The sequence below is a fragment of the Bidens hawaiensis genome, unplaced genomic scaffold (assembly GCF_021521415.1).
Source record: "Bidens hawaiensis isolate Kalapana, Puna unplaced genomic scaffold, B.hawaiensis_p1.1 tig00000670_1, whole genome shotgun sequence".
NCBI lineage: Eukaryota > Viridiplantae > Streptophyta > Magnoliopsida > Asterales > Asteraceae > Bidens > Bidens hawaiensis.
Genome location: NW_027491040.1, coordinates 3,298,521 through 3,321,808, shown reverse-complemented (window position 1 = coordinate 3,321,808; position 23,288 = coordinate 3,298,521).

The window sequence follows — 23,288 nt, the reverse complement described above, 5'->3', positions numbered from 1 at the left end:
CGTGTATGACTGGGTAATCACTTTTCTGCCGTATCATTCGGAGAGATCTATCTTGAGACATACAAAACAACTATGCATCTCCACATAAAGATTAGCATATTCATTATGTTTATATCACCTTAGATTTTACATCATCATGGAAAAGCAACCATACATGTTAATGACTATACTAAGGTCTTTTTAGCCTATTAATTCCATATGATCAGCTAAGTAGTCAATATACTATCATTTCCCAATAAATACAGTTTAATATTCAATCACCCCAATATCTCTTTCTTATTAGGTTAATGGCTATCCTGTTTTGACCAAAAGTGTTCAACAGGACCAAACATACATGTAAATATATGTCCTGTCAAAGTCTGAGTTATTGACATAGTTTTAAGTGAAGAAATAAGAAACAAGTCATAATTGCCCCAAATGCATTCAGTTTTCAGATCAATGGCTATCCTTTGAATCTATAGAGATTTAAGGACCAAACATACACAAGTGCATGTCCTTCCAACTAGGCAAATGACATAGTTTTCAGCAAAAACAACTACTTGAGACTTCTCTTTAAAAATCTTTCTTTTAAGCTTCTTAAAAGCTTGAACTGAATAATCTTATCATGTCTCTACACCATTAATCAACTTGCTCATGTTTTGACCAAAATATAGTATTTATGCAAAATTCATTACAAGTTTCATTGAATCACTTAATTTTGACATAAAACATATTTTGACACAAACAGTTGCATCACACACTCAAATCTTAATCATTCTTAACATCATCATCATCATCATCGTACTCAGTATATCCCACCAATAGCAATGCTATGGTAGGGTCTAAGGAGGGTAAGATGTAGACAGCCTTACCTTTATCCCATAGGGATAGAGAGGCTGCTTCCGGTGAGACCCTCGGCTCGATAGTAGTTTTGAATCAAGCCTTGGACATAAGACACATAACACTCAATCATCGGGACACCGGCTGATTGGTGTATGTGCCCTTGTCTTTCGGCTATCAACGCCACCACATGATGCCTCATCAACCTTCCGCCACTTTTAACGTTATTTTCACGTGATTAGTAAAATAACGTCAAAATTAGTGCAATTTTACTTTTGCCCACCCAAGGGTTCACACATATATACATTATATGTGCGCACCGCAAGCAGGGCGTATTCTTAACATCATCAAGAAAAATAGATTGTACTCACATTCAATGTCTATCCTATCTTAACAACTTCAGAAGATCAGATTAAGAACATATTCAAGTAACCATAAACATTGATTACTCATGACATCATATAAGCATTCAATTTCATCTAAACAGATCAAACTACTTATCATAACATCAGATCAGTTAACATGATAGTCAAGAATTATCATCAATTTCAAGCAAATTGCACAGATAGTTACTTAAGCACCTATCAGTTAACATCAACACAGTGACATAATCAAAACATATTCAATCAACATTTAGTTGAAACATATTCAATATGTGTTATCTTAAAAAAAATAATCAGTTATCACAGAGAGACACACATAGAAACAGTTAAGTCACATAAACATTTAACATACTCAGTAACATATTCAGTAACATACTCAGTAACATTCAACATGTGTGACCTCTTCTAAAATATTCAAGTAGCACATAGAGGTACCCAACCAAGCACACATCCTTAATCAGATTTCATCAGAGTTGATCATCCCCAGGGCTTTCAAAAGAAAGTTGAATCTGGTTCTATCAAGTGGTTTGGTGAATAGGTCAGCCAAATTATCACTTGTATCAACTCTTTGCATTTCAATCAGACCTTTTTCACTGCAATCTCTGATGAAGTGATGTCTGATCTCAATGTGCTTAGTCTTAGAATGTTGCACAGGATTCTTAACAGTAAAATATGCAGCAGTATTATCAATCAGAATAGGGGTGTTTAGAAAGTTCAAACCATAGTCCAGCATCTGATTTTGAATCCAGAGAACTTGTGCACAACAGGCAGATGCAACAACATATTCAGCTTCTGCAGTGGATATTGATACTGTAGTATGTTTCTTGCATTGCCATGACACTAGCCTTTCTCCCAAAAACTGGCATCCCCCTGATGTTGACTTTCTACTCATATTGCATCCATCATAATCACTGTATGTATATGCAATCAGATCAAAGGATTGGTTCTTTGGATACCAAATCCCTAAGTCTGGTCTTCCCTTCAAGTATCTGAATATTCTTTTAACAGCATTCATGTGGGAGACTTTTGGATTTGACTGGAACCTAGCACACACACACACAGCAAACATGATATCTGGTCTTGTTGCAGTCAGATACATCAGAGATCCAATCTTGGCTCTGTATTCATGCTCATCAACTGACTCCCCCTTTTCATCAGCTATCATCTTTTCTTTGGTGTCCATTGGAGTTGAAGCAGTCTTGTAAACATGACAGTTGAACTTATTCAAAATGTCCTGCACATACTTAGTTTGGTGAATGAAGATCCCTTCAGCCTTTTGTTGAACTTGTAGCCCAAAAAAGAAGTTCATTTCTCCCATGGAACTCATGCTGTACTTGGACTTCATCACCTCTTCAAACTCCAAACACATATTTTCATTTGTAGATCCAAAGATTATATCATCAACATAGACTTGTAAAAGCAGCAAATCTGACCCTTTTCTTTTGTAGAAGAGTGTCTTGTCAATGGCTCCCCTTGTGAAACCATTTTCAAGTAAATGAGTTGACAGCTCATCATACCATGCTCTAAGAGCCTGATGCAATACATAAAGGGCTTTGTTTAACTTATAAACCCTGTTTGGATACATGGGATCCTCAAAACCTGGTGGTTGAGCCACATACACTTCTTCATCAATCTTTCCATTTAGGAATGCAGATTTGACATCAAGCTGGAATACTCTTATGTTCTTTGAGGTTGCATATGCAAGGAAAATTCTTATGGCTTCCAGTCTTGCAACTGGTGCAAACACTTCCTCAAAGTCTATCCCTTCTTCTTGAAGACATCCCAGTGCTACAAGTCTTGCTTTGTTCTTAATCACCAAACCCCTTTCATCCCTTTTGTTTTTGAACACCCATTTGGTTCCAATTGCATATCTGTCATGTGGCTTGTCTACAAGATCCCACACATGTAAATCTCTAAACTGGGCCAATTCCTCTTGCATAGCCTCTACCCAACTATTGTCTTTTAAAGCTTGAGCAATATTCTTTGGTTCTAATTGGGATAGAAAGCAAGAGTACAGACAGATGTTTGCTATCTCAGAATGACTCCTTGTTACTCTTTCATGCAAGTCACCAATGATATTTTCAGCAGGATGATTCTTTTCAACAGTAGGAGTTTGTATTATCATATTTGTAGACAAATTTTTATCAAGATTTGATTCATTAAGTTCAGGTTCTTCAATGATCAAATCAGCTTCTGCATCATGAAACTCTGGTACTTCATCATTGGTTTGTCCTGAAGTAGATGCACCATTGTTTCCCAGATTCAAGTTTTGAAACAAGTCTTGAAATCTTGTTGTGGAAGCATTTTCATCTTCATTTGATTGGTTGCATGTGTCACTCCCATTCTGAACATGATCATTTTGTACATTTGAAATGTCCTGATTGTTTACTTCCTCATCTTGTTCAATGGCATCGCTTGAGGAGCTTTTCACAAAAGTATATTCCTTTTCTCTTCTTGCAACCTTTTCTCACAATTCTTCCAAGTCCAGTTCTTTCTTCTTAGTCTCTTCAACATGTGTACTGGTCTTGTAGAATGAATCATCAAAGTCTTTAGAATAAATCTTGAATGAACTTATTAACATTTCATGATCAAACAGCCATGTTGCACCACTGACTATATTGAATTGATTTTCATTAAAAATGATGTCAGATGACTCTATCACACTCATGTGATCTTTCACATAAACTCTGTATGCCTTTGAGTGAGTAGAATATCCAACAAAGAAACAATCTAGTGACTTAGTTTGAAACTTGTTCAAATAATCTCTAGTGTTCAATAGAAAACATTTGCAACCAAAGGGCTTGAAAAACTTGATGTAAGGCTTTCTGTTATTGAAAATTTCATATGGAGTCTTGTTATGTCTTTTGTTTACAAGTACCCTGTTCTGAACATAACATGTTGTATTGATTGCTTCAGCCCAAAAAGTGACAGGCAGATTTGCATCAGCCATCATGGTTCTGGCAGCTTCTATCAAAGTTCTGTTTCTTCTTTCTACCACACCATTTTGTTTAGGAGTTCTAGGAGCTGAGAATTGTTGAAATATTCCTTTCTTTGTGCAGAATTCTTCCATAACTCCATTTTTGAACTCTGTACCATTGTCACTTCTCATCATTTTGACTTTCGTATTCAGCTTGTTCTCAATCATTGTAACACAACCCATAATCAACTCAGCAGACTCATCCTTGGTACTTAGGAAATAGACCCAAGTATATCTAGAATAGTCATTAATGATCACCGAACAGTAACTTTTCTTTCCAATACTTGGCACACTCACAGGACCAAAAAGATCCATGTGAAGTAACTCAAGTGGTTGATTAATTGAGTTGATGAGCTTTGTCTTATGAGTAGACTTGTGTTGCTTTCCCTTTTGACATGAATCACAGTGATCATCAAACTTAAATTCTCTTGTAGGTAAACCAATCACATGTTCACCCTTGACCAGTCTATTCATGTTCTTTAAGTTTACATGACACAATTTCCTATGCCACAATTTTGATTCATTTTCAGTGGCTTTGGAAACAAAACATGCACCACCTCTTGAAATGGCTTCTTTCATATTTAACTCATATAAGTTGCCATTTCTGGGTGCCATCATCATAATCACCTCAGGTGGAATCACAAATTCAGGTTTTAAGATGAAGCAATGAGAATCATCAAAACTAACTTTGTAACCTTTATCACACATTTGTGATATGCTCAGAAGATTGTATTGAAGTCCCTCAACATGAAACACATTGTCAAATGACACCTTTCCATTTGTCAAGATTCCTTTTTCCCACAATCTTTCCACCATTTTCATCACTCCCAAAGGCAACAGGACCTTCATATTTCTCTTCATAGTTCACAAGTGACCTCTTGTCACAAGTCATGTGCCTAGAACAACCACTATCCATATACCATATATAATTCAATGGAGTGGCATGTTCCTGAGTGGAGGTTCCCTTTTCTTTCCCAATTATGGCCATGAATGCTGTCACACCCTCAAAATCCACTAACGGAGTTTTACCGTCAGAGGGTGTGAACTAACAGGATCGGATTCATTAGTTATAATCAAACCATAAAACAAAGTTTCAAAACCATGAAAACGTTTACGAGTAATTAAATGCGGAAGTGTAAAAACCATAGAAACCAATGTTGCGTCACGCAGGAAGACTTAAAACCCAATGATAACAGTTTAAAATAAGTTTGCATAATTAAAAGTGTTTCAAGCAATGCATGATCCTAAACCGCGCGCCCGCCTCGGCTACCTGAGAATAACATACTAAAAGTGTCAACACAAGGTTGGTGAGTTCACAAGTTTATATAAAATAAAGCGTTCAGCGTTTTGCGTTAAGCGTATTGCGTTACAACGTTTTGCGTTACCAGATAGTGTTATGTCAATTATATATCTGTAGGTAGCTAGCCTATCAAACAAGTATCACTAAGTGTTCGACACCGAAGCTGACTGTTTATCATTTGCCTTGCCACCAGGTCTATCCCGACCATGGTATGTGTTTAGCCAAGATTACACCCACTCGACCTCCAGTCGAGTTTAGCGTTGGGTGGGGTTTGTCAAACCCAGTAGTACTACTCAACAATGACTCGCTATTATCCAATATTAAACGGTTCGATGTGAATGAAGGACTTTAGTTATTACGTTTGCCACTTAGTCTTTACAAGTGATATATAATCTATATTAACAAAATTTTAAATGCGTTTTTGGAGTATGTTATCTCCCCCAAGTGAAAAGCGTTTGAAAACAGTTAAAAAAAAGGGGAAAGTGAAACTCACTGTTTGCGAAGTATTCCCAAAATAATTCACCAAGATGCGCGTCACAGAAAAACTCTCTCTAGCGTTCTAAAACAAAAAAGAGATTTTTCTAAGTGTCGGAATATTATCGAGTCTCTAGACCCGGCACATAATACCTATGCACACAACATGTTTCGTGTTTCGTTTGTGAATCGTGTGTGACTTTAACAAGTGTATTTGTGATACGTTACATGTGTAAGCAATTATTTACGTGTCATGTATTCATAATGTACATCACTAGCAATTACTCCCCTAAGGGCAATTTGGGTCAACACATAACAATTAACTAGCAATTATTCCCCATGAGGGCAATTTGGTCAAATCATGACAATCAATTAGCAATCACGTTGTTTCATGCAACTTTCACAAAGCTCAGCAACTAGTTTCTTAACGACAGAATTCTACTTGAAAAACTAGTCTATCCCACCGATCATAGCATCACAATTAATTAACCAAAAATCATCACAAAAGCATATATGTCTTAGGTTTCCAGAACATATTTTATTATATAATTTTATTCCACATAGGTTTCTCACAATAATCAAATCATTACAGCAAACTCATAACAGTCAAATTCATGCGCAACAGAATGTTATTTGAAATTTCCGTTAAACGAAAAATCCAATAAATGCAAGACCACTTGGGTTAGGTTCCTAACTCAATAAGTCAACTTCCAGGAGTGGAGCCAACCCAATTGGTCTCGTAGTTCATGAGATATAATATTTACAAAACAACCTAACAGCAGGTCTAACAACTCAGCTTTGCACAACGTTTTTGTAAAATCATAAAAGTAAACTTTTACACATCCAAAAATTGAAAATTTATATTCTTTAGAAACTAGACACAACCTAGTTTACTGTAGTATCAATAATCTCACCAATTTTCACATTTACACCCCGTTACAGTCAATTAAACATCAATAACACAATCTGTCCAGAAACTGTTTGCATCCAAACTCAACATATTAACTATCTATGGACCATCATTCATTCATATAACACTCTAGACTCCATAATCACTATCCATGCACATCAATTACACATTACATACATGATTAGGGTTTTTGTTTGAACTCAAATCAAAGACACAAGCAATTAACATGTAACAATATCCATTCTAGTTATCAAATCATCATCAAATCAACAACAATCATATGAACACATTACACACATAAATCGGCCCCTAGGGTTTTCAATTAACCCATTAAACATCGAAATTAAGTATAAGGGATGCAAGTGATAGTCGTTTATACCTTCCTAGCACCTTAATCTTCAATCAAAAGCTTGAAAACTTGGTTGTATGTGTGTGTGAATGGCGGCAGCCAAGGGAGCCAAGGGAGAGGGGTTCTGATCGGGGTAGAGGGAGGAGAGAAAGAATGAGTTAGGATTTAGGTTTATTATTATTAAAAATAATAATATGTTACACTCAAGTCCCTCAACTTTCTATTGTTGCTTTTCTAGCTTAACTAACTAGTTCTAGTACATTGAGTTAACGTTTATAATGATGTTATCACACAACACATAAGTCTAACACATAATTATCACATAATTACTGTTTTGACGTTTTTCGTTTATTCACCAATCATTTGCGTCAACTCGTTTGCGTTTCGGTGCAATTCCCGAAAGACTACACATGTAGTAAGTGTTAAGCGTCATTTAAACCCTAGTTCAAATGTAATGAGGTGTGCGTTATAGATTCAATGATCTTAAGTTTGAATTGACGGAGTTGAGTTAACGGAGTTAACCTGAAATTGACGATTGTCACAAATGCCACATTTGCCTTCCTGATATAATCAGCAATATCCTCTTCATGACTGCTCCAATCAAAACTTCCTTCATGTTGTTTAGTCACTGCCACATTTCCTTGATTTCTAATCTGATTTTGATTTGCTGGAATAGTGTTGTTTGGAACATTTTGAATTGACTGAAGGTTTTGATTGTGATTCATTTGAGACTGAAAACCTTGAGTCTGTTGTATACCCTGTTGTTGATTGTTCATCTGAGGCTAAAATTTGTTGAAGTTTGGATTGTAAATGTTGTTGTTATTGAAGTTGTTCATTTGATTGCTGTTGTGGTTGAATCTTGGCTGATTTTGCTGGTAATGCTGCTGACTTCTTGACTGATTCTGTTGATATTGATGCTGACCTCCTGGTTGTTGGTTCTGGAATTGATTCATTTGAAAGTTCCTTTGTTGATTGCATTCTCTTACAAAATGACCAGGTTGCTGACAATTGTAGCATATTGCTTTTGACTTGTCAAAACCAATTCTGTCATTAGGACCAGAAACCAGAGATCTACCAGTTCTGTTGTACAGCCTTTTACTTCTCAAACCCAACATGGTAGCTTGCCATTTCAAATCCATGTCTTCTAAGTCATCTGCATCAATTTGTTCTAAATCATCTTGAACCACACTTGTGTAAATCATGTTCTTTGCAACAAATGCATTATAAGACTCAGTGAACATAGACAGCAATGCTTGTGTTTCATTGTTTTGAACATGTCCTGTTACAGGGTTAGTAACATTTCCACTGGACATAGAGGCAGAGTCAGAATCATCAATTAGTTGCACATTGAACCTCTGCTGATTTCCTTGAGTACTTGTACTACCCCCAATGAAAGACTTTGGAGTCATAACATTATGTTCAGCTGGTTCTTCTATGATGGGAATTTGTTGTTGGTTCTTTGTTGACAGGTTTCCCATAGGGGCAATTAATGCATTTGAAATATTGAAGCTTGGTCTATCTTCCTTGATCATTTCATTTTCAATCATTTCAAGTTCAGCAGCTTGAAGAAAACATACAATTTCAATTCATTGAAATTCTGCTTTTGAAGGAAGAATTTGCAAGCAGAATACCATTCTTTTGGCATTGAGTTGAGAACCTTTGTATTCAAATCAAAGTCAGTCATTACATAATCAGTTGTTCTCAACTCATTCACAATACTTAGAAATCGTTCTAGTATTGATTTCAACCTTTCTCCATCTCTATACTTGAACCTTTCCAACTGTTGCTTCAATCTTTGCTTCTTTATGTTCTTCAGTTCCGTATTCCCTTCATACATTTCAAGGATGGCATCATACATTTGTTTGGCTGTTGTGTGATGAGCCACCTTGGTCAGAATCTCCCAAGACAAACCTAGCTTAATCATAGCTAAGCCTTTGTCATCCACCTTCCTCATTTTTTCTCTTAAGCAGCAGTTGCAGTAGCATTTGCACCTTCTTCAACAGCAGTTTGTGGACCATTCTTGATGGAGTTCCACATGTCAATGTCATTGTAGCATACGGCCGCTTCAAAGAGTACCTTCCATTTGATAAAGTTTTCCTGTCCATACAACCTAGGTATCTTGTTAGTAGACACCTCTTGTTCCTCATATCCAGACATTTTGAGAAGTCAAAAATCAGTTTCTTTGATAAAAATTTCAAAATAACCAGATCTGAAAACAGAATGCTCAGATCTGATGTGTCTGATGTGATTAGAACAAGATTTAGATATAAAGATTTAAACTTTAATTGAAATAAGGAAGAGAAAATACCGGTAGATTGTAGATCTAGAAGAAAAATGAAAAACAGAGTTGTGTGACGTCACAAATCAATCGAACAGTGGTCTGCTTACGTCATTCTTCTTCAAATCTTCAATCAGCAACACTCTTTCTAAAAAAGCAGTAATCAGCTCTGATACCACTTGTCTAGTCCCACTTAGATATGTTCGATTCGGCTCGGATCTTAATCAATCATGTCATAACTCACACAAAAATTAATCGTGTTGACAAGAGAGTTAATGACGGGTTACTATATTTAGAAAGATGACCGTTTGTTAAAGGCGGAATCAATAGCAAACATACGGTTGCAATGAATATTCAAGGACAGAAAGCACACACAGGATTCATTTAAAATATTTCCATTTATATAATCTTAATCATACAAAAGGATAATCGATTTAGGGTTTTCTAGGAATCCTAAGACAGCCGTCAGTTGTGTGTTTTTTCCATCCTTGGCGGCGTGCCCTAAATATTCTATTTATAGGCCTGCTAACCTAAGACAGCTGTCATTCCTTCTAGAAACCCTATCCGATAATACATATTCAAAAATAAAACTAAGTGTAAAACAAGTCTTCCGGGTAGGCTTTTCATTAATCTTCAGTCTTCGAGTACGCAGTGTACTCGGCCTTCCTTCGAACTTGGTAAACATAGAAGTGTACTCGAGAATCAGTTTCTGGGTAGACTTTACTTAAAGAATATTTTACCAAGTAAAATATTCACCGAGTAGACTTCAGTCTTCTTGAATTTATCAGACTTTGCCCGATAACTCCTTACGAGCAACCTTGTTCTTCTATGGTCCTGTTCGGCTCTTTTTCATTGAACAACTTATTAGCAAAGCGTACTCGGGTATCACTGTACCTTGCTTGAGCTGAACCTTACTCGATATAACTCAGAAATATTCTCTTAACTCATCAAGTATACTCGGACCATATTTATTAAAGAATACCTTACCCGGTCTTCCAATCACTTGGCTTCATGGACTTGGTTAACCAAACCTTACTCGGAAGAGTAAAATACTTGGTCTTGAAGAACAACCCTGCTTGACAAAGTGAACCTTGCTCGGAGATGCCAAATCAGTGATCCTTACTCGGGAAATCACTAATAAGCATACCTTGCTCGGATATCCACTTAAGAAGACTATTTGAAGTAAACCTTTCCCGGAAGGCAAAATCTCGTACTCGGCTAAGTAAAAGCTTACTCGAAGGTCCAAGGTGTGCTCGGATTCAATACTTAGCAGTTTCTGAGGAGGTTGAGAAGATTCCAATCTTCCATATTTTTCGTTTTCGGTCAAATCTCCTCATTTGGGTCAAATTCTTGACCCAACACCAAAAATCTCAGACAACACTCTAAAGCGAAACATATCGATATGCGATATCATTTCATATGGAATTGTTTTGAAAAGAAGTCAATTGATCTTGAGAAAGTATATACCAATTTTCAAAAAGCCAATCTATTTACCAAGGCATTTGACAAAACATGTTTTAACTTTTTACTTGGTTTAAATGGATTAAAAACCCTTGTTGATAACCTGAAACAAGGATAATATCTTTATTTTTGTTTTATGTTTCTTTTATTTTATTTTGTTTTGGGTTTTGGGGGAAAAATAGAAAATACAAAATATATTGTGCTTTTCGTTTGTATAGATAAAACCCAAAAACATTGAAAATTTTGAAAAAGTCAAAAATATTGTGTTTTTCTTGTTTAAAATACTTTGAAAATCCAAAAACATTAAAAAAATTCTGAAAAACCAAAAATATTGTTTTTCTGTTTGTATAGAAAAAAAATCCAAAAAACCAAAAAGATTGTGAAGTTTTATTGTGTTTAATAAAATTCGAAAAAGACAAAAAGATTGTGTTTATGTATGTAAAGAGGAAATCCAAAAAGATTTTTGCATATTTTCCCTGAAAATTATGTCAATTACTAACATTTGAAGGACATATACGTGTATATGTTTGGTCCTGATGTTTACTTGTAAAAATCCAGGAAAGCTATTTACCTGACAATGGAATGTAGTTAGGGCGATTCTTATGCGTTTTACTTTATTCTCTCGCTGAACATGCTTGCATGTTTTGGTTCCATTATCTACTTGTAAATTGATAGGATAGCCATTAATCTATAGACTGAAAGTCACTAGGGCGATTGAATTTTTATTTTTATGCTCCTCAAAATTGAGTTTTGAAGCAAAAAGAGAAAATGATAGTACACTGATCATCTTGTCCCATATCCAGAAAGAAATAAGCTTATAATACTGAGTGCTTAATTGCATTGGTGCATTGATAAGTCTTAAATAAGCTGTTAGAGTAAAGTTTGTGATATAAACATACAGAAATCCCAAATTGAAAGAGGTGTTAGTCTCTAACAAAAATCTCGGTAAGGATGACAGAAATGTAATAGCCTATCGTACTCAAGTATTATATTTGTTTGATCAACAAAAATAAAATAAAGCAAATAACAAGCATTAGAGTTCTGGACACTGTGAGTCTTTATGCAGCTTAATCATCTGGGTATTCATATGCATTAATATTTCATTCGCTTTTAGAGCGAACCCGAAGTCATTAAAACTTGATCACTGTTGTACCTCGTACAAATTTAAACTACTGGCTTGATCAAAATCCGCTGTTAGTCATACATTTGTTCCTCCCTTGCGCGCATCTCAATACCAGTAAGAAACGGACCCCAGGGGAAACAATGTATGTAAGCTAACAGATGGACTCGTGCATACTCACTCACACTAAAGGAAACTTAATGATTACTCAAAAATTTCTATATATTCAAATTTTGATCAACAATATAATGGTTTAAGTCAAGTTGGGGTGATACGGTAAAAATCAAATTAAGCTTGAACCGAGGTTAGAGGCTGATAGTTTCTGATAAAATAGTGCTTTAATTGAACATTTAATCATATCACAGAAACCCTTGAAAGTTTGTTATAAGATTTAAGTGGACAATAATATCAATGACCGACTTAATGCCAGTAATAATATCCCTGAAATATAAAATTGTGATAGAAGGGCAATTTGGTCAATATGATTCTTGCTTAAACTCGTAAAAACAATCAAAAATATGTACTGCTTTTACAAAACATACAAAAACACAAAATATTTTATATTCTGTTTTATGTTTTATTTTCGGATATTTTACCTTTAAATATTTTGAAACAAAAACGCAAAATACCAAAAAGATTTTACTTTTTCTTTTACGTATTATTTAATCATTTATTAGTTAAGTGTTCTTGAACGTAAATCACAATAAGGTATTTGATCATCGGGATACGGGATTTCGTCGATTTATTTTTTATTTTCAATATTCATTTATTTAATTAATTTATTGATTTAATTTAAAATTACATAAATGTATTTCGTTACTCACATATAACGAATGAGAATTTATAACGAATTAAGGTAATTTGTTAGATAATTCGTTAACTAATTGGCTTCCGCCACTCTGTAATGAATGATCTTAATTCGTTATACATAACTTAACGAATTAAAACCACAAACAAAGCACGAATTGTGACTAATTCGTGATTTATTTGTGTTAATTGTTAATGATTTAACTTTTAACTCGTTTGCCACGTGTAACAATTATGATAACGAATCAACTGATTCGTTATTTCAAATTTAAACGAATCAGATGATTCACTGTCTTGGAAACTGTGCCAACTTGTTACATATAGGTAAATACGAAAACCATTCGTATTCATTTCACTATTCATTACCTTCAACCTTAAGCAAACTCTAGCCAAATTTTCCAGAAAATCCGAAGTTCATTATACCTTATTTTGATCTGTTGTTAAGATTCGCAAGGGAAAGGGGATCTAAATGTGATGCTTTTCGTTAGTTTTGATGAACATCTTAAGGGTTAACTGATTGATTAGTTCATCGGGTTTTAACTTATATATATAGCTGATAATTTATAGGTCTTAATCCATGAATAAGCTACAATGGTTTACATTATTCTAGTTTCGTTGTATTTCCGAGATCCTTTGGATTATTTGATTGGATTTACATCGTCGATTATGTGACAATTAAATCAGTCTCGACCTTTGACTGTTGGAGTTCTTGCTAATTTTGACTTAGACTTTTGTTAATCAAACATTAAGCCCAATTCGTGTCCATTCGTCATAGGGTAAAGATTTGAAACTAATTTGTGGTCAATTCGTTACTAAAGGACTAACGAATCAACTTTTTCGTCAAAATGATAACGAATTAATGTCAATTCGTTTTTTAATTCTTTATCCCTTCAATCTTGATTCGTTATGACTAATTCATATAATTTACTTGATAACGAATTAGTCAATTCGTGATAACTTATCTACAGTTCGTTATAACGAATTAGCCCATCTAACGAATGACATTTTAGATTATTTTAAAATATAATTTGAATTAATATTATTTATTGATTGTTTTTATTAACCCTCCAGTTTGTTTATTATCAGTTATGGCTGACAATATGAATCGACATCATCTCGCTGCAGATCTACTACAACAACAACAAGAACAAGATCTTCCATTGCTTCCGTACAACAAAAAACATAACATTTGTGCTTTTGTTGGTATAAACTTTGCTGACGAAGATACTTTTGGGAAGATGCTGGCTTTTATACGTCGCTCACGTCAATTCTGGAACACTGCTTTTATACGTCGCTCACGTCAATTCTGGAACACTTTTGGGGAGATGCTGGCTTTTATACAGCAAATCCTGAAGTTCGGTTCAGCATTATCCGTCAATTCTGGAACACTGCTCGATATGTGGAGACGGGAAATCATATTGTTGCTGAGGTGAATGAAAGACTGGTTGTGATATCAACCGAGGATATTCAACGAGTGTTGAGGTTTGGTGATACTATAGATGATCCGAGTGAGTTTCATAAGGAGCTGATTAGGGGGTTATTTGGCCAATTATTCTACGCTGGTGATCTTGAGATATCGATGTATAACAAGGCGTACTGGTGTCCCATATACAAGTACTTATTATATGTTCTTATACATTGCCTTGGTGGACGGAAAGGTGGTTTTGATGAATGTTGTAGCATGCTTCAATCGGCATTCGTCGCATTAATTCTAAACAAACCTTTCAACTTTTCGGAGATGATCTTCGATCATCTCAAAGAGAATTGTCTTGTATTGAATCGAGGCAAGCAATTCTTAATGTATCCGTGATTTATTCAATTGCTTGTTCAGGATGCGATTCGTGATTTGGTGATCCATCCAACACTCCACAATGATGTATTGAAGTTGGAGCATATGAAAGCGGATACAATGAGGAGGATGAAGTTGTACCGTCAGGATCCTCAACCAAGATTCAAGCGCTTGATTGGTGATGTATCCAATCCTGATTATGAAGTTCTTATAATGATTACTAGATCCATGATGATTCGGATTTTGAGCATGAAGAGGGTTAAGGTGGGAAAAATGATGATGATGGTGACGATGGTGATGAAGGTGGAGATGATCATCAACGTCGTGTTGAGGCAGCTGTTGCCCAAGCTGCTCAATGCAGACGAAAAGGGAAAGAGATGGCCGATGAGGGGTCATCTAAACGTACAGTGACTACTGGTGCTGGTATTTCTTTTGGAGTTCAGCCTCCAAGGTCGTCGGTTATTCAAAGACCGGTGGTGCCGCTCACTACTAGCACCCCAAAACTCACATTGACGACCACACTTACATCTGACCCTAGGCTTGGCATGATTCCGCAATCTATTTTATCTACATTGCCAAGGCCTAATACTGCAACATCCGTTGTTTCATTAACACCAACGATGATGCCACCAACGCCTATGGATGTTTCATTTGTGAGGCTTAATCGTCCTCAAGGTCCTGCCTAGCCGATCACTCAATCGTTTCATGCAATGTCAAAAGATCAACAGATGAATATGCTCTTTAGCTTACTTCATCTTTATGAAAATCAATTGGCTGCTGACCGTCTGACTCAAGAGCGTATGATGGACAATCAACGAAAGTTGATGGGCTATGTCTCTTATTGTCAAAGACAAACGAAAGAGCTCTGTGATATTGTGACGTCTCATGGGGTGAAAATAAAGGAGCAAGAGGATCTCATTCTACAACTGACATGCAAGGATGATGCACTTAATAAGATTAAGAATGACGATGAAGATCCTGATGCCTCAGGGACTAGAGGAAGTGAGCCGAAAAAAGCTCACGGGACATCCTATGATGCCGGAACAAGTGAGGCTGCTGGTGATTTGAACAACCAAGTGGTCGTTTATCAGGACTCGATGAACGTAAAACCAATTGAAAGGCCAATACTATTATATTTATTAATGGTACGGGGGTGATTCGGAGCATTGTGAATGCTGATGAAATAGAAGTGGGACAGTTTATTGATCGTTCCTTGACACGAGAGCAGATTTCTATATTTATGGATTTGAATAATGAAGAACTGGAATTTTCAGAAGCTGAGAATGATGTGGAGGTAGAGAATGACGATGATGTCTTGAATGATGCAACGATTCATATGAATACGTCATTTATTTATGAAGACGAGGAAGTCAAAATTGAAGATGTGACGGCTGAGGAATACCCTGATCTATTTCAACGATCAAATGTCGATCAGGGTGCTCCGGTATTTACTGAAGAAAATGTTAAAGCAGCTGAAGATCATCTGGAAAAAGGTTCAAAGGGTAAAGGCAAGAGCTTTGAATCGAATCCTGATCCATCCGTTGCTAATATTCAAGGATGGTTCGCTTACAAAGACAAAAGAGCTTGTAAGATTATCGAGGCATACAGGTATGTTGATCAAGAACAGGAGTAGAAAGCCATTGCACGCGCTAAAGCCAATCAAATGACTTCACTAAAAGCCATGTCAAAAGTGCGAGGTGATATTATTTCATGGTTTTACGATTCTGACTTAAAGGTCTGTATTATGAAATGGGAGAACGGCGTCTAGTACTATGAAAACATTACTGACATTATCTCATTACCGCGTTGGGACGTTCATACCCTCGCGTGTCGACCTTTCATAAACCGTAGTGGAAATCACCAAGCAAATTGGTTCCATCATGATTTGCTGTTTGAGGTGAACCACGGGTTTATTTTCTTTAAACCGCAAATTCCTACCCGTAAACGTACTGATGGGATTGATCCAAGAACGGGTTGGAGGAAACTTGTGCTTAAAGTAAAGCCACCAAAGACGATGAAACGTGTACCAGTCAAGACGCTTGATCAGCATATTTATTTATCGTTCAACTGTTGGTATTATGACAATCGTACTGGCGAGGCCGTTATTGTTTTGGGAAAGGTTTAAAGACCGAGCTAATTAAGATCATTGATCCAATGTGGCTCGTGAATTTAACTGAGACGGACAATGACGTGCTTTTCAAGAATAAAATATTGATCGAGCAACGTGAAGACTATGACCGAGCGATGCAGTTTCAACATGTTGTTCGTGTATGTCATGAGTATGGAATCCACAGCTGTCGGGACTGGAAGACAAAGCGCTTCAAATAAGTTAAAGAAAAAGAGCTAAAGACGAGGGGGTGTCAGTTAGTGCACGGTTTTGCCTCTCGAATCTTTGTATTTATAGTTTTGTCCTTATTATTATTATAATGTAAAAGTTATTATTATTCAAGTCTAGTTCGTTAAAGTAAGTCTACTTCGTTAAGGATGTTTAACGAACTAGACAGTTAAGTTAATGTTCCTCCCATTCGTTGAGGATGTCTGACGAATGGGAAGTAGTTCGTTATGTATTTATTTGAGATATGTAATGTAACGAAGCAGAGTCTAATTCATTACAGAATGTGTAACGAATTAGATTCATCTTCTATATATAGAGGTTCATACCTCAGAGTAGTTTAATTTTTGATTTAACGTATTGAACCTATGTCCAATTCACCTCTCGATCAAAGCTTCATACATAATTTATTAATAATATATACCTAATACACCTAATACATATAATATATACGAATTAAGAGTAATCTATAAGAACTAGATCCTATTATGGAATTATATCTAAGGTTAAATCGTTCTAGATCTGATTGATCCGTGGTTTTACAAAATGACAAGCTGTGTAAGGAATTTGAGAAGTCGATGCAGACGAAATTTGAAATGAGCTCAATAGGGGAGATGAATTTCTTATTAGGGTTGCAGGTTCATTGAGTGAACCTAATACGATCCATGATCTAGCCTCTAACCCGAAGCATCAACAGGATACGATTACTTTAAATATTACTTTATTGATAATTAGGATGAATACATTATGGAGAGAATAACTTATAGAGAGAATAACTTAGATCTAGATCACTCTCACCCTCTCTCTATAAATTATGACATGAGCTGCCTATTTATAGGCCAAAGCTCCATTCATTAAGTTAAGCCTAATTCGTTATATCTTCATAACTAATGAGACACCATTCATTGTGATTCCATAACGAATGGTAATAACTTAACGAACCAGCCTCCATTTGTTATAATACATAACGAATGGGATCATAAACTTAACGAACTAGCCTAGTCAACTAACGAATGGACCCATTCGCTATACAATCCATAGCGAATGGCCATATACAATAAATATACATTAAATACACAGACTAGATAAACTATAACTTATTCGATTGCTATGGACACCAAAACCGTGCACTAACATTCATCAGTATGACACGGGAATTTTTATTCATCAGACAAAATATGTGAACGATATCTTGAGCCGAGTCAAGATAACTGCCGGAAAAATCCCTTCAACTCTTCTTCACGTGGACCACAATCTGTCACCGGACGAATTTGAGGATACCGTTGATCCAACCCTTTAACGAGCAATGATTGGTTCATTAATGTATTTAACTACTTCTCGTCCTGATATAATGTTTTCTATTTGTTTGTGTGCCAGGTATCAATCTAGTCCCAGAGTGACTCATCTGGCGGTGGTTAAGCATATACTTCACTATCTGAGTGTCAATCCTGACACCGGGTTATAGTATCCCAAGGATGATAGATTTGTCTTCACTGTGTTTTCCGATTCTGATTATGGAGGACACAAGATCAATTTAAAATCTACTACAGCTAGTTGTCAATTTCTAGGAAGCCGGCTTGTTTCCTGGCAGTGTAAGAAGCAGACAATGGTCTCCACTTCAACTGCAGAAGGAGAGTATGTGGCAGCCTCGAGTTGCTGTTCACAGTCTTTTGGATATCTAGCACACTGGCGGGATTTTTGGTTTGAAGTCTCTTACTACTCCCATTTTTGTTGATAACTCTGTTGCTATAAGTATCACCAAGAACCCCGTGCACCAAATTAATACAAAGCATATCGAAATTCGACATCGTTTTAAACGTGATTGCTTTGATAGAAATTGATTGATATTGAGAAGGTGCACATGGATTTTCAGAAAGCCGGTCTGTTTACCAAAGCATTTGACAAAACGCGTTTTAACTTTTGGCTTTGTTTAAACAGATTGAAAACTCTTGCTGATATCCGTATGAAGGATAATTATCTTTACTTTTATTTTGTTTATTTTATTTTACTTATTTTTTATGTTTTGGGTTTTGGGGGTGAAAATGACAAATACAAAAATATTGTGATCTTTGTTTGTATAGAGAAAATCCAAAAACATTGAAAAAATTTGAAAACCCAAAAACGTTGATAATCTGAAAAGCCAAAAAGATTGTGTTTTTGTTTGTATAGAAAAATCTGAAAAGCCAAAAAGATTGCGTTTTTGTTTGTATAGAAATATCTGAAAAGCCAAAAAGATTGTGATTTTAGTATGTATAGAATAACACCAAAAACATTAAAATATTTCAAAACTATAAAAAATATTTTTGTACTATCTCGCTTAAAATTATGCCAGTTACTCAGATTTGAAGGACATATACATGTATATATTTGGTCCTGATATTTACTTGTAGATATTCGGTATAGTCATTTACCTGGTAATGGAAAATACTTGGGGCGATTGATTTGCGTTTTTATTTAATTCTCTCACTGAAAATTATGTCGGTTATTTAAATCTATGGAACATGCTTGCATGTTTGGTCCTGTTATGACTTTTAAAGCAAAACGAGAAAATGATAGTACATTGATAATCTGGTCCCATATCCAGAAAGAAATATGTTTAAAAGGCTGAGTGCTTAATTGCATTGGTGCATTAATAGGTCTTAAACAAGCTGTTAGTGTAAAGTATGTGATATAAACATAAAGAAAGGCCAAATTGAAAGAGGTGTTAATCTTTTTCAAAATTCTCGGTAATGATGGCAGATATGTGATAACCTATCATACTCAAGCCTTTTGTTTATCTTATCACCAAAAACAAAAGATCAAAATAAAGTGCATCCGGTTTCTGGACACTGTGAGTTTTTATGCGGCTTAATAATCAGGGTATTCATAAGCATGAATATTTCAAAAGCTTTTAGAGCAAACCTAAAGTCATTAAACTTGATCACTGCTGTACAACGTACAAATTGAATTAGTGACTTGATCAAAATCCGCTGTTAGTCAAAAATTGTTCCTCCTTTACGCGCGTCTCAATACCACTAAGAAACGGACCCCAGGGGATACAATGTATGTAAGCCTACAGATGAACTTGTGCACACTTATTCAAAATAAAGGAAGCTTGGTGCATCGCTCTGATCGACAACATAATGGTTTAAGTCAAGTTGGGGTGATACAGTAAAAATAAAATTATGCTTGAACCGAGATTAGAGGCTGATAGTTTCTGATATTCTGTGCTTTAATTGAAAATTAAAACATATCACAAAAATACTTGAAGGTTTGTTATAAGATTTAAGTGGAAAACAATATCAATGACCGACTTAACACCATTTATAATAACGCTAAAATATAAAACAACAATGGGAGGGTAATTTGGTCAATATGATTCTCTGCTTAAACTCACAAAAATATGTACTGCTTTCGTAGAAAAGTTTGTTTTTTTGTTTTTTTTAAACATTCAAAAATACAAAAACATTTTATTTACTATTTTTGTTTTCTGTTTTATTTTTCGTGTTTCGGGTTTAAAGGTATATATTTGAAAAGAAAAGAAAATTCCAAAAAGATTTTATCTTTTTAATTATTTAATTGTATTATTTAGTTTTAAGTTATGTTTTTGAACACAAAACTCGTTAAGGTATTGCATCTTACTCCAACCGGTATACGGATCTCGATGCATTATTTAATTCTTTTAATTTTAAAATGAAAAGATTTTATTCTTAATATAATGGTTATTCGTTATGAGAATTCATAAAAAATAGGGTCTATTCGCTATCAATCTGGATAACAAATGAGGGTCATTGATTTATGTATTTAGATAACGATTTAGTTCCTTCGTTATATTCATTCGCTACACTGATAACGAATGACACCATTCGTCATCAAAATTGTTAACGAATGACGCACGAATCTACATTCATTATTTATGAGGTTTAAAGTATCCTTCATTCGTTAACGAGGTTAACGAATGATGTAACGAATAAGGCCATTCATGAAATTTGAATTAACGAATGAGATTATTTGTTGTCTGGGAATGTGTGCGAGTTCTGTCATATATAATGAACAGGAATAGAACGAAAGGTCTCATTCATTCAGATAACTATTTGCATTCCCTACCAGACCTCTTGCAAATTTTCTGCATAATCTCTACTATCATAAAACTCTGTTTTGATCATCGTTTTAGAATTATCAGGTAATCTCGAACAAAACGCAATCAAAATCATCAAAATCCATAGATGTTTTATCAGTTAATTAGTCGATTATAGCTTCAGGGTTTAACTTATGAACAAAACTCTAATTCTACTCAGTTTTTACCTAAATGGTTTTGATAAATCGGTTATAGATATCCTTGCGAGCTGATTCATGTTTAGTTTATGATAATACATCTTCTAACATGGATTAATTGGATTTGCTATTGCATGTTGACTATCTGAGTTCAAACCCAATTTTGACTTTGACTCTTTATAGTCAAAGTTTCTAATTATTGGTGGTCATTCGTTAAAACTAACGAATGGACATCCATTCGTGTTGAAGATCAATTCAGGATCCATTCGGTAAGTTTAACATAACGAATGAACTCATATTTGTTATGGTTAATTCATTATTCATTCGTTATTGATTCGTAATCAATCATTCGCTATGTTATTCATAACAAATTAGGTCATTCGTTATAGCGAATAACCTCATTCGTTATTGAAGAAACACGGATCCGATCCCCTGGTAAGGTTCCTGGATCAAATGAGTCCACAGGGTAAAATACGATAACTACCAACACAGCATGAGCACAACTTCCCAAAGTCCAGTGCCTGGAACCTACAAAATAGACACCGTGAGTCTCGTTACAGGAAGGACAAGGTGGGGGGTCTTCCTGTAACCACCCTCCGGCGTGAGAATTAGTAACGTTCGTAAAGGAAATAGTACTGAAGTTAAACAGACTAAGAGTAGTCAGAGTATATGTGAGTAAGAATACCAGTGAGTGAATGAATACCTCATATCGGTTGATAAGATATTTATAGCCGAAGGATGTAGGAAAGTGACTGGGCCAGCTGTCCTCTTCTAGAAGATCTTGATAACTTCCTGGACGCGTGTCCTCTTATGATAGGTTGAGCTATACGTCCCATGTGCATGGGTATAACAACCTGAACACGCGTCGCCCAATGATAGGACGGATAGCACCCTGGCCATGTGCACGGTTATAACAACCTGGCAAGGTGTCCTTTGCTCATTGGCTGGTAGGTCACGTACTCTTCAAGTAACAATCGTGTATATTCTTCTAGAGGATGGTTAATTGGTGACAGCTGTCCTATTGGCATTGCCCTCCAGGCGTTTAAGTGGACAGATGTCCTGCCCCTCGGATGACTCCTGAGGGTGCTAGGATGCTTCCGCGCGTGGTATGAGGACGTTCTTCCTCTACCGTGTTATGCGGGTGATCCATATGTCCCGCGGGTGATATGTGAGAAGTTCCTCTATGACCCGCGAGTGGTACTTAAGGGTATTTGGGTCTTTTTGGTACCCTACCTCTATAAGTCCCCCAGTCCACTGTTTCTTCCGTGTGAAATCTTTATGCGGGTGAAGAAAGGACAACGTCAAACTTAATATATTTTGGGGTTTTTTGAATTTTGAAGTTAGGTAGAAAATATCTTCTGCTGGTATAGATAATCATGAAGAAAGGACAAGTTGACCACTCGCAGGCGCATGAGCAAGTGATGGAACGTTTTTTACGGCTGTCACTGTACCCGACTGTGCAACTTTTTTTCTTTTTCGAATTTCCCGCGTGACGTGGCGGATGATGATTAGGCGATGACTTTTCTTTTATCGCCTTTATTCGTAGATTATCTTCTTTACTTTCTTCTCTGGTAAAGCACTGAACTTTCTCAAATCATCAATTACTTCTACAATGTCAAACGTTCAAACTAAAGTTGAGGAGATAGATGTTTCATGGGATTATTCAGATGATGAGAAGTTGCTAGAGACGTATGGCATTCTGCCGGAATGGAACCGGAGTTTCCCTTTCCAGGTTCGATAGTCAGCTTTCCACCACCTAGTAAAATGGCCATCTACTCGGATTATTTCGTTTATGGGAATTTCTGTTTTCCTATAATGAAATTCTTCATGAAGGTGCTAACTGCCTATGGGATTCATCTCTCCCAACTGCACCCACGTGCTATCATGCGAATTCGTCACTACGAATTTGTATGTATAGCACGTGACCTGGTGCCACATGTTGACCGTTTTCTGTTTTATACCGTCTTGCCAATCGTGACGGTTGGTTTACATGTCAAGGCTTCTCCGATAGGAGTCTTGGTTATGAAGTCGAGAA